Consider the following 17,264-nt stretch of genomic DNA (forward strand, 5'->3'; position numbering starts at 1 on the left):
CTTAACACGATAAACTGTACCTGCTTCCATTCCGGCTTAGCATCCCCTGCCCGGGTCCCCTGAGGCTCACCTACCTAGATGAAGGCATGATCCCCGCCCCACCCCACCCCCCTTCCCAAAAGCCTGGGAGAACGAGGAAAGAAGTGCCCTGATAAAAACCCATTACCATTCCGGAGAGGAGAAAAAAGGGAGAGAACAGAGCCGGAGCCACCCCATACCACGTCCAGCGGTTGTTGAGTTTAAAATTTCACGTTGGCCTTTCTTATTAGACAGCCTAAGCTGGCATCAAGGGGCTATCGACTGTCAAAATAGCAGCCCGAGAAACAATCGACAAAGCCATCCCTTGAGAGCGTGCAGAGAACGGGCGAGAGCCGCCAAAGGAGTTAATGTGCGAGCTGGCACCCAGCGCCAGCGCCGGCGTGAGAACCACTTAGGCGGCGATTGTCCCGTCCGGGCTCTGTCGAACACTGCCCCGGGCTTGCCTTTCAGCACAGGAACTGATCTCTTTTGGACAAACTGAAATGCACACCCACCCTAAAACCCTGCCGGCTCAGGGTGGGGAGTGCAGGTGGGAAAGCGGACAATCCTGCAGCGACCGCGGACAGGTTCGGTTTCTCCAGACTCCCTGAGGGTCGGGCGGGCCGACTGAGTCTTGGGAACACAGGGTGGTGTTTATGCGCAGCCCCGGCCTCCAGGGGAGATAAAGCCTTCCCCCGACGCCCGATCCACCCGCGGGAGGGGCTCCTCCGTCCCAGAGGCCCGAACCCGCCTTTGTGGCATTTAGAATACACGTCCAGAAAGAGAGACTGTGGTCAACCCAGGGATTCGACCCGGGCACAAGCACAGCACCAAAGCGGGAGCGTCCAGGGCGCCTTGCAGCGGGGACGCCACCCGGCCAGTGGCAGGGTGGGCTGAGACAGAAGTAACAGAGACCAAAGTGAGCGTCTTTATAATTGCACGGGTGAAAACGTGCAACTTGAAATTATAGGATTGAGTAGAATAATAGAAATACCCAGAGAGTTTTTCCCGTGCTTTGTGCTTTCTTTGTTTGATTTTTGAACACAGAGAGGCACCCCAGGTACATCTGAGCTGAGGCCTACACTGCAGAATCTCATGAACATCCTCCAAATCATACCAGTTCACTGTTCTGCTAAATTCTGCAGTCATCCAAAATAATAAGCAGGCAGGATTTAAAAATATAAATAAATACAACTCTTGGGGTAAAGAAAAAAAAAAAAGCCACCTGGAGAAAAAATTCATAGCAAATAGCATGTGGATAAACATAAACTTAATTAAGACACTCAAAACACAAAACACATTTATGTCTCATAAATGTGGAAAATGAATTAAATTCATTCCTAATTTTAAAAAAACACCTGTAAATAAAAAGAGCAAAGCCCTAATTTTTGCCCTAATCAACAAAGGTGTAAAGATAATACTTTACATTACATTAAAGGTGTAATGATAATACTTAATGCAACTCACAAAAGATGGCTGGATATAAATCTATATTGCTACAAACCATTTGGGAAGCAATTTGATAGTAGGAGTCAAAAGTGTTCAAAACAAGCATATACTTTTGCCTAATAATTCTATTATGAAGATGAGTTTCACTTTGAACCTCTTGTCCTCCTGCCATTGGACAGCCTGGGACCAAGTCCACAGGGAGATCCTCTGTTTCCCAAATGGACCACTCACAACCTTGGCCTTCCATCTTTCAGCTAAAAGACACAGATATGTAATTGACCAGCCTCTCACTTTCTTCTGTAGAAATCTAGACATTGCATGGGGCTTTGTGGAAGGGACACATACTGGTATCCTTTTATACTCTCTAGATTTTGCCCATGTCATTCTACTCATCAATTTTTTTTTTCACCTTTTTTCTTCATTTTTGGTTTAACCACTTCGGTACCAGCGTAGACTATAGTTGACAGCCACAGATGAACGTGCACAGCCACATTAGCCGACAGCCATGATATGACTTTTCTAATTTTTCATTTATCAAAATAAAATTGTGAACATTTAAAAATAACATAATGAAAACATATATGTATATGTTACCTATTCTGATTTACATTACAAGTAAAGTTGCCTATAAAGTAAAACAAGCTTTCAGTGCTTTGAAGCTTTCCTCATCACCCAAGAGCAAAACAGATTCGTTGTCAATGCACAGCACAAACTATCATGCGGACTATGAGTGCCGGCTGTGGGCAAGGTTTCGCGGCCGGTCAGCGCAGTCCAGAGATGGAAGTGGTTAAAGGACTTCTGATCTCATTGGCAATACAGATTTTTTTTTTTAATTATTTTTTCTTATGATGACCAGAGAGCAGTGAAAAGTAAAATGCCTTGATTCTATCAAAAATATTTTCACATTGTCATTATTTTCTGGATTTTCTAAATTTTTGACATAGAATATTATTTTCACCGTTAGGAAAAAATACAATCTAAACTATTATATAATATGAATAGATATATAATTTATATTTAGAAAAATAAGTAAGGTAGTAATTATAGACACTGTAAAAATCTCAACTAACAATCAAAAAAATACTAACTTTAACAAGATATGGGAGATAGCTAGCAATTGCTCTGATAATTAAAGTTATGTCAAATGTTCAATAAAATGCTTTGTTGGACCTTAAGTTGTAAATACGATTCAAGCTTGTATTACTGTTTTTTTATTTGTGTATGAGGGTTTTGAAGAAAGCCGTTATTAAAGAAAAAGTTGCCTCATAGATTAAAAAAATCAGCTAGAACTTATTCTCAATAGATTGCTTTCTATAATATACAGCATTATGTAGTGTTTCCATCAAGAAATATTTTTTACCTTCTGTGAAGGTATGAAATCTCATGTTGGCCTTAGGGTAGTTTTGCTGGAAATGAAGTCACCACAAAGTTGTTCAATTTTGCTTTAGTACAAAACAACAATATTAAGGGAGACTAACATATTCCCTTTTACCTGGGAATTGCCAGGTTTGGGCACTGAAAGCCCTGCACCATGGGAAACTCCTCAGTCTCCATCACCCTGTGTCCTGATGGCCTGCCATGTGCCAAATTGTTCTTATCTATGGCTGAGTAACAAATGACCCCAAAGCTGAGTGGTTGAAAACAAAAGCCATCCTATTGTATCTGATGACTCTGTAGTCAGGAATTCAAGCAGGGTTTCTCTGGCTGAGTTCTCTGCTCCATGTGATGTCACCTGGGGTCACTCTTGGTATTCAGTAGGAAGTTGGACTGGCTTGGAAGGTCCAGGATGGCATCACTCTCATTCCTGACACATGAGTGGGGATGTCTGCAAGGCTGATCTCAGCTGAGACCCTATCTGTGTAGTCTCTGGACCTCTCCAGCTACTCTCTTCAGCAGGGTTGTCAAACTCCCTACCTGCTAGCTCAGGGCTCTGAAAGAGAGTTCCAAGAGACAGGAAGCTGGTAGTCTCTTAGCATTTCGGCCTGATAACTGGCACAGCATACTCCTATCATATTCTATTGGTGAATGCAATCATAAAGCCTGCCCAGATTCAAGGGGACAGGACATAGATTTCACCTGTCAATGAGAGGAGGGTAGGAAAATTTGACACCAACTTTAAACTATCATATAAATATTGCACATTAGCATAGTAAGCCCAAGTTGCAGGTTAACTTGGTAAAGTAGGTATTCTTTTTCTCATTTGGCATTTGGAAAAATATGAGCCTCAAAAAGATGAAACAATATTCTAAAGGTTATACAACTCATAATATAGGTAAAAGCCTCATTTGTTCTGAAAATTATGCTGTTTCCTTTGTGTCACATTGACCATAGAGAAACATCTATTTGCATACGGGAAGCATCTGGGTATTGAGTGCATGAGTGTATCACACATGGGCAGAAAGGACAATGGGTAGAAACTCCCTCTACCATGCTTGTGACAAAAAGATGGCAGAATTTCCTGCAAAGGGTTTTAGTTCTCCACCTGCCAAGGCACATCATTACACCACTTGGAGTAAGATTATTGGGTTATCTGGATGTCACGAGGTATCAGATTACTCAAAAAGCCTGCTAAAGAGCATTCAGAGAGTTGTAACCATCAGTTCTATGTCAGTTAGATTCTGCTGTGCAAAACCATCCCCAAACTTAGTTGACTGAGCGATTCTTCTAGTATTAGCAGGCCAGCCTGATCTTGGCTGTGCTCACCCCTGTGCCTGTGTTGAGTGTCTGGTTTGGCTGGAAACTGACTGGTCTTGGACGGCCTCACTCACATGCCTCCTAATTGGCAGGCCATTTGCCAGGGGCTGGCTGACTGTTGGCTGGTAAGGTTTGCTTTTCTTCCACATGACTTCTTATCCTCCCACAAGCAAAATCAGGTTTGTTCACATGGAAGCTGCATGATTCCAAGAGCAATAGTGTGCAAGGCTTCATGGTGTCTAGACTCAGAACTCACACAACATTGCTTCCATTGCATTTTATTGGCCAAAGCAAGTCCCAAGGCCAGCCAAGATTTAGGGAGTAGGGAAAAAGACTTTGCCTCTCTTGATAGGATGAACTGCAAAATTACATTGAAAGTCTGGATACAGAGAGGGGAACAACTGTAGCCATTATAACATTCTAACATAAAACCAATTGGTTGACATCTATACTGTTTAGAACACAGCCAGGCTTTCACAACTCTGATTAAAAATACTTAAACGAAAATTGGGGCTTTGTGAGTTCAACCAGAAATCTACCCAGGTAATTAATCTATAATGAAACCAATACATCCAAAAGACATTCATCATCACAATTCAAGGATAGCATCTTAACCTACTATAGCCCATTGTAATGTCTACATATGTAAAGCTTGCCCACCCAGGTTGTTTAAAGCTGGCCCCACTTGAAATCAAATAAATCTCTTACACTCACATATCAATATTCTGCAACAAACCCAGTAAAAGAAAAGAAGAAGCCACCTGAAATAAAACTATATGGCAAGAATGCAATGCATAACTTAGATTTCCCAAGAGGTTAAAGAATGTTCTCTGCATTTTAACTACTACAGGATTCACATTTGTACTTAAATAGTAAATAATATCAATCAATACATTCTAGGTGTCCAGTACTGTATTGGGCACTTAGTGTATGTCATGTCATTTAATTTTCACTGCAAATTTATGATTCAGGAATGAACATTAGCATCTCCATTATTCATGTAAGATACTAAAACTTAGAATATGTTGTAGATTGCACAAGATTCCTCCCTGTCCATCAAGAGGTAGACTCTGTTTTACTATCCCTTAAATTTTGTCTCAGCCACGTGACTTTCTTTGGTCCAGGTGATGCAGACAGAGAATTAAAACACATTTATGCTTTGGGGCTTGCTCTCTTGCATACTTGAGACCCTAGCACCACCCTATGAATGAGCCCAGGCTGCCCTGCTGGCATTGGGAAACCAATGGCAGATATCCAAGGTGGACCAGCCAAGAGTCAGCTAGGCCCTGGCTGATGACCAATCAACTGCCAGACATGTGGGCGAGGCCATCCTGGATTACACATCTTGCAACCAGCCCTTCAGTTTCCCCAAGCTAGCAGGAACAGAGCTGGGGGTCGAGCCCCAGTTATTACATTTCAAAGCTGATATTCTTAATAGAAACACAGTACTGACTTTTCTGAAATGTGTGCTCTTCCTCAGATTATTCATGAAAATAACAGCTGTTATAGCATCTATAAAGACATCTGAACATATAGGGAAATGGAAGCAGAAATTCTCCTTGTCTACGAACCCCAAGGGCCTTTATGCGTGCTAAAGATCTATGGAGTAAGCCTCAGGGCAACAGAAACCCAAGAAGATTTTAAACAAAGAGTGTTATAATGGTCTTGCAAGCAGCAGGGACAAAGATTGAGCAAAGAGGAAGAATAGAGGCAGATAAACCCAAGACAGAAGTCTAGGGATGAATCATGAAGTCTTGAGTGCAGATGTTGACTATAAGATTGAGAGGCAGCCAGGGGCTGCCTGGATGCATTAGGAGAAGAATCTATAGGACATGATTCTTCAATCCTGTGCCTCTCTAGGCTGTCCCTGAAAGTATTCCTTTCTCAAACTCCCATGGGGATTCTGAGTTATACAGATGCTCACAATGATTTTGAAAGTCAAGACAGAGAAAGAGAGATAGAGAAAGACAGAGACAGAAACAAAGAGACAGAGAGATTAAAATACAGGAGTAACATATGAAAATCCTTGGTCTAGAGTTGGAAAAAAATGAGTTTTGACCTTTCTCTGGTATCATTTGCTATGGAGTTGAACAGGTCACTTTAGTATAACTTTCTGGCCTCAGTATCTGTCTCTGCCCAAAGGGAATCCTTTGAATGAAGTGCATTATTGATTTCTGAAATGGCTTTGTCTGCAAGTACTTCCCATGTGAAGACACTTAAAAGATCAGAAAAAGTAAAATGGAATTTACCAGAATCCTTTTCATTAGTTTCCCACATGGCACCAACTCTTAGATTAATTAGAAATTCCGATTTTCTCTAGTGTCTTTTGGGAATTTAATCTGAGGGCTTAATAGGCTGATCTTAAGGGAACTGACAGCCAGGGGAAATTTCTCTGCCCTGATGATATGTTTGCCAGTAGATTTGGAAGTGAATGATCCCAGTGTTGTTTTATGTTCATTAAATCAATCCATGGATTCCTGGTTTCAAATCCTAGGCCCATCTCTAATAGTTTCATACTCTTGGTCAACCTCCTTAACTAGTCTGTTCTTCAGTCTCCTTATCTGCAAAATGGGGCTATAATATCTATTTTGTAGAGTTTCTGTGAGAATTAAATGGATTCCTAAGCATCTGATGCTTAACATATTGCTTGGCACACTGTAAGCACTACATGCAAAGGTTACCTAGTACTAATATTATTTGTTAGTATGAACTGAAACCTCTTCCTTCCCTCACAAACTTATAAAATCAAGACAAAACCTTTCCTATTGCCCTCAGCTTCTTTCTTTCTCTGGCTGGTGCTGATGGTCCTCGTCCCCATGCGTGCTCCTCCCCATGCTGTCATACCAGCACATGCTAAGGCACGTGGGTTCAGCCTGATTGTTATAGGGAAGAGATCTCCAAAGAACCAAAAATTACCATGGCCAAGGACAACTTCATTCAAAGCAGTAGAACGACTTCGACCTCTTAAGGGTTTGTCACAGTTGCTCCACATCTTTGGTTTTCAAATATTTTTCAAGTATTTTTCTCCTTAAACAGTAGAAGCTATTTGTCAAACCCAACATATATTCCACATTGAAGGAATCCTAAAGTTCCTTCATTACATTAATCTACCCTCATTTGTATGTCAACAGAAAAGAACCTAAACCCTGTAAAATAATTTAAAGAGGTTTATTCTGAGCCAAGTATGTGTGACCATGGCCCAGAGCCACGCCCAAGATGCCTTGAGCAAATGGACTCACCATGGCTGGGTTACAGTTTGGCTTTATATATTTCAGTGAGATGGGAATTGCATGTAAAGTCATAAATCAATACATTGGTCCGAAAAGGTGGGACATCTATAAACTGGGGATTACAGGTTATAGGTTGGTTTAAAGATTCTTTGATTTGTAACTGGTTAAAAAAATGAAGCTTTGTCTAGAGGCTTGGAATGGTTTAAGTTAAGATAAGGAAGTCTGTTAGTCATAGACAGGCCACCTGACTTACATGGAGACCTGAGTGATCTGTTAAGTAAATTGAGGACCTGCAGCTGTGGTTTAATCTTTGCCTTGCATAGCTTTAGGTCTGTTAATGAGTTACAAAGAATATCTCCAAGAAGGGAGGGGGGCATGATGAAGCATGGCTGACCTCTCTTCTCATGGCCAGCAACTCAGCTTTAAGGTATTTCTGGAGTTCTCTTGGCCAAGAGTGCAAACACTTAGTTGGCTGAGGGGCTTAAGAGTTTAATAATATTTTAGTTCACATTTAGATGAGATGAGGCCCAAATAAGTCACTCTGGTGGCCATACGGGCTGCTTAATGGCAAAACCACGAAGGTTCTCAGATACTGGTTAGTTAGAAGCCAAACCTGAATGAGCAGAGTTTCAAAGGGATGGCTACAAGACCCCAATCCATGTCATGGGACCACTCAACTAGATCAAGAACACAAGATGCATCAGGGAGTGGAAAGGAAGCAACCAGTGAAAATAATTCTTTGTAGAGCCCTGTTGAGTTGCGAGGCCCCAGCCCACTTTGACCTCCGGGTTGGTAGCAGCAAGTCTAATTGCCGCTTCCTTCCTTTGCATGTGGTTTTCTCGTTCTCAGGCCATTATCGTCAGTGAAAGCGCATCTAGTTCACTCTTGACTTGGGCACTCCACTCTGTTTGCTCAGATTCATACTCTGCCCTTGGCCCCATTTACAACTGTGGCTAAACTAATGCAAAGTAGCCCTCAGTTCTGCACCCCTGTCCTTCTGCTGTTGGTGCCCTCTCTCTCCACAAAGCCTGACTGACAGCGTTTCTCCTGAGTTTGCTGACTTCACTTTTTCCCCTATTAACTGAAACATGACATTTTCTTTGACCCAACCCAATATATGTTCACTCTAAATTTGCATTCTGATTAATTCTTACCACTCCACAATTTCCACGTGCAAAATCCCTTCCATCACAGCCTCTCCTGTGTGTCTTAACTATCACATACTTGGGAGTATTGTTTCTTATGAAATGCAAATCCCTGCTGGACTAAGCCACGGGTGCTCTTCTTAGAATGAGACACCCAAATCCTTCCCAAGCAAGTGCTGAATGGTAGGTTTTCTCTGTGGCAGTGCATTGATATCTCGGTGTATGTTGGGATGGTAAAGATGATGGCTGAGGAAACAGTAAGACCATTATTTGGGGGATGGCCTTGGAACGTTGCCCCAGGTAGAAAGCCCAGAACCCAGCGGGAATATAAATGTACTAGATTTCCTGGGCAGAGTGAAGGAAGGGACAGGGGAGACCATAAGTGAACATAAGATTCCCCTGAAAGGTGAAATCAGAACTTGAATGAAGACCCCCACTTCCATCAGGGCTATGCCTAGGGCTCAGAGCCTATCCTTGTAGTGCACACTGCTGAGCTATCACTGCCTCCTCCTCTTCCTATTACTGATGGTGGGTACAGTTGAGAACCCCCTTTTCCCTATATAAAAATAGGTCATTACTTCCCTCCAGTAATGTGGAGGAGAATAGAAGAAGACAGGGAACAAAGCCAAGGTGGGTTTCCTTGGAGATTAAATGAAATCTGTCTCCCAGGAGTAAAGAAGTGATTATTGATTAAGAGATTTGATGGTATATTTAATTAATTTGATCCCAAGAAAGACAGAAGCCTTGGACCCAGTTATCTTCAAATGCAGTTTCACCTGGAAGGCACACTCTCTTTGAATGCTACCATCACTTTCTGAGCACACTGTGTTGTCCAGATGTAACTTAAAATCAAAGTCTCCATCAATATTTAATCAGACTGGCTCAGATAGACAGCAATCTGGGACATTAAATCAATTAATCACTGAATTTTAAAGGAGAACTTCTTCTCAGAGCTGAGGACTTATGGAATCTTATTGAAGAAGTTACATAAGATAGCTAGCTGAGGTGATGATTTTTAAAAAGCAGAACAGAAGATACCTAGAAAACATGACCTTCCCTTTTCTGTCTCCTCCATTTTTCTAGGAAGTCTTCCTATACCAGCTAATCATGCCTGGGACATGATTCCCTCCTCTTTACCCACTGTTGCAACTACCTTTAACTTTGAAATTAACCTTTAAACATCTTTCCATTGAAGGAAGCAAACTCTGCCATACTGAAAACATGGCTTGGAAATGGCCTTTATTGCTGCTGCTCCATTTTCATAGCTACTTTTTTAAAGGAAAGCTCTTCTTTTTGTTCCCCTTGTATGCACATCTCTTGTGCTGTGTTAATGTCTTGCTGTCCTTGGCACTTCTCTGTTTCTGTGAATGCTCTGGTTGGGTTTCAGGGTCATGTAATCTTTATTATGTACAACATTGCCTTTGAAATTATCAGGCAGGGACATCATGAAGGCCTATGTTGCCATAGCAGCAGCAAAGCTGTGTTAGCCCGGCTATCCACTCATGATTCCTGGAGTGATAGTGGAACTCATAACATCAACATAAACTCAGAATCAGAGACCTGTCTACACTAATAGTGGGCTCCCTCATTATAAGCAATGTTACCTAGGGGTTACCACTTTTTTGATGATGCATAGGGATGTTGAGGGTTGAATGATATGGTTCATGCAAAGCATTAAGAATAGATCCACTCAATAACAACAGCACTGATTGCTTTCTTTTTGCCAGATTTTGTCCTTATCACTTTTCATGGATCATAACAATATTCTCAACTACACAATGTGATGGGGTTACTATCATTATCTCCATTGTATAGATGAGGAAGTTGAGGTTTAGTGTCGTCAAGTAATTTGCCCTTGGTGACAAAGCTGGAAAGTGGTAGATTTCATTGCTGTTAGTGAAACTCAGGGGCCCTTTTTATGTAATATTATATTTTGTCTCTGCGTTCTGATGTATCTAGGCCCCCCCTCCCATTTCTGCTTTGCCCTCTTAAACCACATGGTCTTTAAATTTCCTGTCATTCCTTTCTTCTTCAAGCTTTCTCTTCCCACTCCCATTCCTCACTCCCATATGGTTCTCCTGGGAGGGGCAATAGTCAAAGTATTTAACACAATATTTAAGAGATAATTCTCAAGCAAAATATTAGGCTTAGAATACAAGCAAGGTCCCGAAGGACCCTTGAAGCCCAGGAATTAGTCCCTTTGTAGCTGGTTACGTGGATCCCCAGGAGAGACTGGGGTGGGTGGGTGACAGAATGCTGGGAGGAGGCATGATGTCATGACTGTCACCCACTGGTATGGAGGCATCAACATTGTAGCAATTATATACCCATACATGCTCATATGCTGTGAATTCCAGCCCTGTCTCCTGATGAGTCCCTGATCTATGAATTTCTATTCAAGTATCACTTCGTAGTGAGGCTAGTCTTTGTGTCCCCAGACAGATTCAAACACCCTGGGCTAACTCTTCACTCTACCTTGTTGTCTTCTTACTATCATCTGACTGCCATGTGCATTTGTCCATGTTTATCCTTAGCACTAGAATCTGTGCTATGTGACAATTATTCCAAGCAGATTCTACCTTGGCATGCCCCGTGCCCAACACATGGTGGAGTGAATGAATTAATTTGTCCATCTGGTACTATTTAGAACCTTGAATGTTGGAGCTAAAGTTCACATCTTTACTTCTCAGTGTCCAGAGTCCTCTAACACAAGTTAGACCAATATATCAATGTCTGTGGTTGGTAGGGGAGACATACTAATAATAAATAATTTTCATGTTGTGGGGCACTTTCTATGTACATCATATCATAACTGAAATCCAGATATCCTATATATAAACATATACAATACTCATTTAGATATATATATCATCATGTCATACATATTTAGCATCATAAGAATATATACATACTTAATTAAAAAAAAAAATCTAAAGGCAGGCATTTTTATCTCCACTTGGTAGGAAAGCTCAGAACCGAAGAGCAGAAGCTTACATTTTAACTCATTTGAACACCTCTGTGAGTTTCTTTGACATGCTGCTCATCATTCTAGGCAAAAAAATAAATCATAGTGCTTCCTACCTTTTTTGAACTTTTAGTAAGTGGCAGAGGTATGATTACAAACTGTGACTGTTCTATGAAGGGAAAGGGAGTGCTATGAGGGGAAATAACAAGGGAAGTATAATTTAAATTTGGAGGAGTTGAGATAGGTCTTATATGAAATCACACACCTACCTAAGAAGCAGTGGGCTAGACTTTGGGTCTAAATCTTCCTGACTGATGATTATGGGCAAAATGACACCTATGTGCTTCATTTTGTATGAGACTCGTGCTCTTAAAATTTTATTAAAGTTTAAAAAAATATCTAGTTTGAGTTGAGTTTTCTACAATTCACAGAATATTGGAGTCAGGAGCAACCAACTCTCAAGTGCTCCCTAAGGAGGGATCACTTGGTTAGCAGCCATTTTATGTGGTTATTTAAAAATTCCTTGAATGCCTTCAGTGGTGAGGAGCTCAGTACCTGAAAATGTAGCATATTCTACTCTCGTGCCTTGGATGGCTTGTTACCGACTCTCACGATGAGCTCGAAGCTGTTCCTTACCATTTCCCTCCTGGCAAAACAATAGGAAAGAAATCCACTTCTGCCCCATGAAATTCTTCCTAATGCTCGTCCAATTTGTCTTCCTGATGATATCAGGGATGTGGTTTTCTCATCTCTTCCCTGCCAAGTGTGAGCAGGGCCACTTCCCTTTACTGCAACCATCTATCTTACCCTCCCCTGGATCCCCCTCTTAAAATGGTACTCCTGGAACTGAACAAAACGGCCTCTGACCAGCATACAGAGTGTCAGTTTTTCTTCCTATGATCTGGTCATTTCTCCTTCTCTGGGACCACAGATGGACCATAACATCCCATGTCCACCTGTCAGTGTTTCACATTCTCATTACTTACTCATATGTTCTGTTTTTTACTTATTTGATTATAAACTCCTTAAGGGACGATCCTACCATAGGGTTTGGCACCATCAATGTTTCTCAGAAGAAATTTTTGAAATGGAGAAAGCCCCTCTGTTTCCATCAAATCTGTCTGATTCATGCCTTAAAATCAGCTGGTAAAAAACAGAAGATCCCATCATGAATATCTAAACATTGGAATGCTGCCATCTGCATCTGGATTGGGACCACCCAAACATTCGCCTGGTGGGGGAAACTTGGTGTCTTCTGAGGGTGTCTGACAGTCATGCACTAAAATCCCCAAACCTTTTCAAGGACAAATTTTAAATTCCCTTTATTTTTGGATTCAGGTAAAATCCTTTTTCCTTCTTTATCTCTCTGTCATCATCTTGCCCCACCATCAGCCAGCTTCTCCATGTTTACTACACTCCTAGGTTCTTGCTCCTTTGCCAGTTGTGGATCTTCGCTCAAATATTTATCTTGTCTACCTAAAAAACACAATCCACTTGGATTTTGTTCTTCAAGCAAAGTGGAGTATTTTTTTTTTTTTCTCTTCCAGGCTCCTCTGCCAACATGTTGAGAAGAATATGATCTTGTGTCCTATATAAGTGCTGTTTTCTAAAGCAACAGGTTCTAAAACCATTACAATGGTTCTAAAAGTTAGAATGAAAGGAGATGGAATCATCTGAGAGCCGGGCAGGCCAACAACAGAAGCAGCTCACATTTCTATGTGTGGATGATGGCCCGGCCCTCTGCTAAGTGTTCTCCCTTTACTCATTCAATCTTCACAACAACTCAATGAGAGGAACTTGAATATTAGCTCCATTTTACAGATGAGGAAACTGAAGTTCAGAAGAGTTCAAAATAATTTACCCAAGATTGTGCAAATAGTAAGGGATGAAGATGGGAGACAAAATCCTAGCAGCACCCACACCAGAAGCTATCTTTTCCCTTAACAAGGGCATTTGAATGCTACCTGCTGGGATTCCTCTTAGCATACTCGGAAACCATTCAGTCCTATCAGAGAGATACACAATCTCACTCTGATTAGACCTATCAATCCGGGAACAAAATTCAGTGGAAAGGAAACAAAGCCACCCTGAAGTCTTCTAAGAGAAGACTTCAGATTGGTAGGAGCATTGGACAATAGTTACGAAGCATGAATTCTAATCTCTGTCCCTGTCACATACCTGAACCTTTTACCCAAAGTTTTGTTTTAGAAGCTTGCTAAAATCTCTTTCCTTTCTAGAATCCTATTTTTAGAGTAATAAAAACAAGAACGTTAGACCCTGAGAAAGGGTGCTGGCCATCATCTTTAGCCCTGTGCTTCCCAATGTTTGAAAGAGATGTGGTTATTAAAAAAATTAAAGTCACTTAGTGAGAAGGTTACTCACTTTTCATTATCGGTCAATCACCCTGCTAATGTCATGGGGAAAATCTCTGTGTGGTGCTAGGATGTCTTTAACCCCTCTCTAACACTTGCTAATCTCCCTTTTTAGCACAGAGAGAGCAGGCTCCAAATTGAGAGCCTTTTGTTGAAAACAGTATTCATTGTAATGGTTTTATGTTGACTGTCAGAAATAGACCTCAAGAAGGCCTAAAACCTGGGCTTAGTGAGGGCATAGTCCATAGAATAAAAGGATCTTCAACAGTGTTCCTGAACGCAAATATTTTCAGCCACATACACCTGTTAGGCAGGCAAGGCAGGTAAAAGAGCCTAAAGAATAGATGAAAAGAGCTAGAAGAGAATAAAAAGCTTTTCTGGCAAAGGCTCATTTCTGAAGAATCTAATAGACTAGTTGGGGTCTTTAGCAGTGGGTACTTTGTGGCTATCAAAGGCCAGGAAAGTGTGACCTTCCACAAAGGAGGCTTTCTGTGTCTCCTCCAGTCAAACCTGTGCCTAGGAAACAGCAGCCTGTGTCAACATCAAGACACCTTCTTTCTTTGCCTGCATCTTTCTGTTGATGTGTTCTATTGTGACAAGTTCAGGGTGTTACCTTCTGTTGATAGATTTATGGATGCAACATAACATTTTATTTGTAAAATTAATCAATTTGAATGTGATAAGACATGGTCCTTGTTTTCATAAGACTCACCATGTAGCAGCAGAGATAGACATTGTTTATTTTCACCTAGTAAAAATGCAAAATTCTACCTCTGTCTGAGGTGGAGATAACCCCTAAGCCGACCATTTGATTGTCCTATGGAACATTAGCCAGTTTTGCTCTAACCTAGACATCTTAGTCCAGCATTCTTTGTCAAATGCCTGTATAACCTCTGATTTTTTATTTCTCTCTGGAACTAGTTTTTCATGGTACTTGTCCTCTCGTAATAGAGTTGAAAAACATCTTTGGCGTGTGTTCTTTCTATATTTGTAGGTTGGCCATGTTTTACTTTTTTTTTGAAAATTATTCTTTGACAATACTGAACAAGTAAAATTCAACAAATATTTATTGATTGTGTCCAGTGTGCTAGGCACAAATATAAGCATGATTAAAACCTGTGGTAAGTGCTTTGTAGGAAAAGGCAGAGGTGGGGTGAGCTTACCTTTTATTGCAGAGTCAAATGAAGTAAAAGGAAGGAAGTTAAAAATATGTAAGTGATTGTATGTAAGTGTGGTTCACAGACATAAATAAAACTGTGAGGGGAACATGTGATTGGCTGAAATTCTGTGTTATGTGGATATCTCCCCTTACAGATAGATTTCTAGAGACTCAAAGAGGTCAACCCACCTACCCCAAGCTCATAACTCCGGAATCTTCATAATCTGATCTATCCACCACACAACCACAGAGTTACCCTGCTCTGAGAAAAGCTACTTGACCATGTGGTAGCATGTGGATGGCAGGAGAAAGGGACAGGTGGGCTGGGGAGAGAGAGAGAAGTTGCCTATGGAAGAGGCAGAGGCTAATTCTACAATGACTAACTGTGATGCTCCTTTATGTTCTCTTAGTGTTACCAAGCCAGGGAACACCTTGCCAGCTCCCAGCAAGACAATATTCCACCGGGGCTCATATTATATTAACTAAAGACAAATAGATAAGTTTGCAAGTGTTTCTCAAATTTTCTTCTGCCTCCTCCTTGCCCACATGCGTAGAAAGAACCCATCAGGAACATCTTTCTAACAACAAAGGATGACTCCAGAAATTCCAGAGTGAAGAGGAAGCTCAAGAAATTGGGAAAAGATGCCACATCCCAAGATTCTTATGTGCTCAATCTCCACTCTGAGAATCTCAGGTTGCACAGATCCAAGGACCGCCAATTGCCAAAACACGCATCCCCCCACTCCCCACCCCACCCCCGCAACATATTAGGAGAATGTTGACTTTTGTCTTTAACACCTTCTTACCTTCTCTGTCAGGCCTCCCCACCACTATCTTGACACCCTTTCTCTCTTGGAATCGGGGAGCTTCACAAGAAAAACACATCTCAGTTAGTTATCACATTCGATTAAACATCTCTCCCTGAAGTGTAAATATCTCAGTGGCTCCTTTTTTCCCATAGATATTTGCACCCCTTAGCTCTGTAGCAGCCTCTCAAACAGTGGAATGTCAGCTATCAGGGAAAGCTAGATAAGGTGAATATTTTGGGAAAAAGGACTTCCCCAAAGTCTTTCTCAAATCAACTCTCTTTGGGACAATTACGACAGTGATTTATTAAACTAAGAAGGCTATTACTTTGTTCTTGCCACATAAAATGTCTATGTTTGCTTAGCTTAGCTGATTTCCTGGTCTATATGAAATACACTGACAGAATTCCATAGAAAAATGTTTGTCTTTTTTTCCCCTCGACCTTCTTTTTTTATATTGCTTATACGAAGTTTCTTCCCCTTGGGAAGAAATTTTTAAAATACTTCACAGCTGCTTTGAAAACAGCTGTATAAATGCAAGAAATTAACAAGAAAAGCCAAAACATGCACCAACACAAACTAAGACCAAAGTTATTAAACCATAACCTAAAGGTAGTCAAAGTAAAAATATACATAACTTGTTGAGTTCAAAACATATGCGATTTAATTAAAAAATCTAACTCGCATTTAAAAAAGAATGGCTAAGCAAAACAATAAGTCTGACACTTGAAAAATCGTAAATCACTCACACATACATGCACAACACACGCATGCACATAATCATTTCCTGAAAACTTAAGCTAAAGCCACCTGAATATGAAAACACAGCAAGGTCTTCAGCACACGAAGCTTGTTGAGTTGAACAGAACAGTTTTATGAGAACATGTCATTTATCCATAGCAATGTCCATTAGTCATCTTGTCGCGATCCATGCAAAATGATTATCTACTTTATCACCTGGAGTAGAGCACAGAGGTTTCCCATTGGCTGACTGCGTCCATTTGTTTTCTATTCATTCCTGGGACAGAGGAATTATAAAGCCGTGTGTAGGAAATGCAGCATTTGTCCCACACAATCTTCTTTATCTTTATTTGCCCTGTTGTTGGCTATATTTTTAGCCTACTGGTGGCCAAGGGTCATGTTTCTATGAAGATAAATTTCATACTTGACCGGCCGTGAGCTGATGATGTCAGCGCACATCTGTGCCAGGACAGATTCAAAATGATGGTGAAAAGGAAGTTTCTGTATTTTATTTCTGTATATATTGTCCTGTTTTCCTGATAATGGGGCCAGGGAAGACTTGGAACCAGGGCCTATTTTTCTGCCTTGCTCATCTCCCGACAATGGATAAATAAACTCAGCCCTCTTTGTTGGCCAGACGTCAGTCTGACTATCTGGGGGATGTCTCAGATCCTCCAGGCCTGTG

Source organism: Microcebus murinus, chromosome 16, assembly GCF_040939455.1.
Source record: "Microcebus murinus isolate Inina chromosome 16, M.murinus_Inina_mat1.0, whole genome shotgun sequence".
Classification (NCBI taxonomy): Eukaryota; Metazoa; Chordata; class Mammalia; order Primates; family Cheirogaleidae; genus Microcebus; species Microcebus murinus.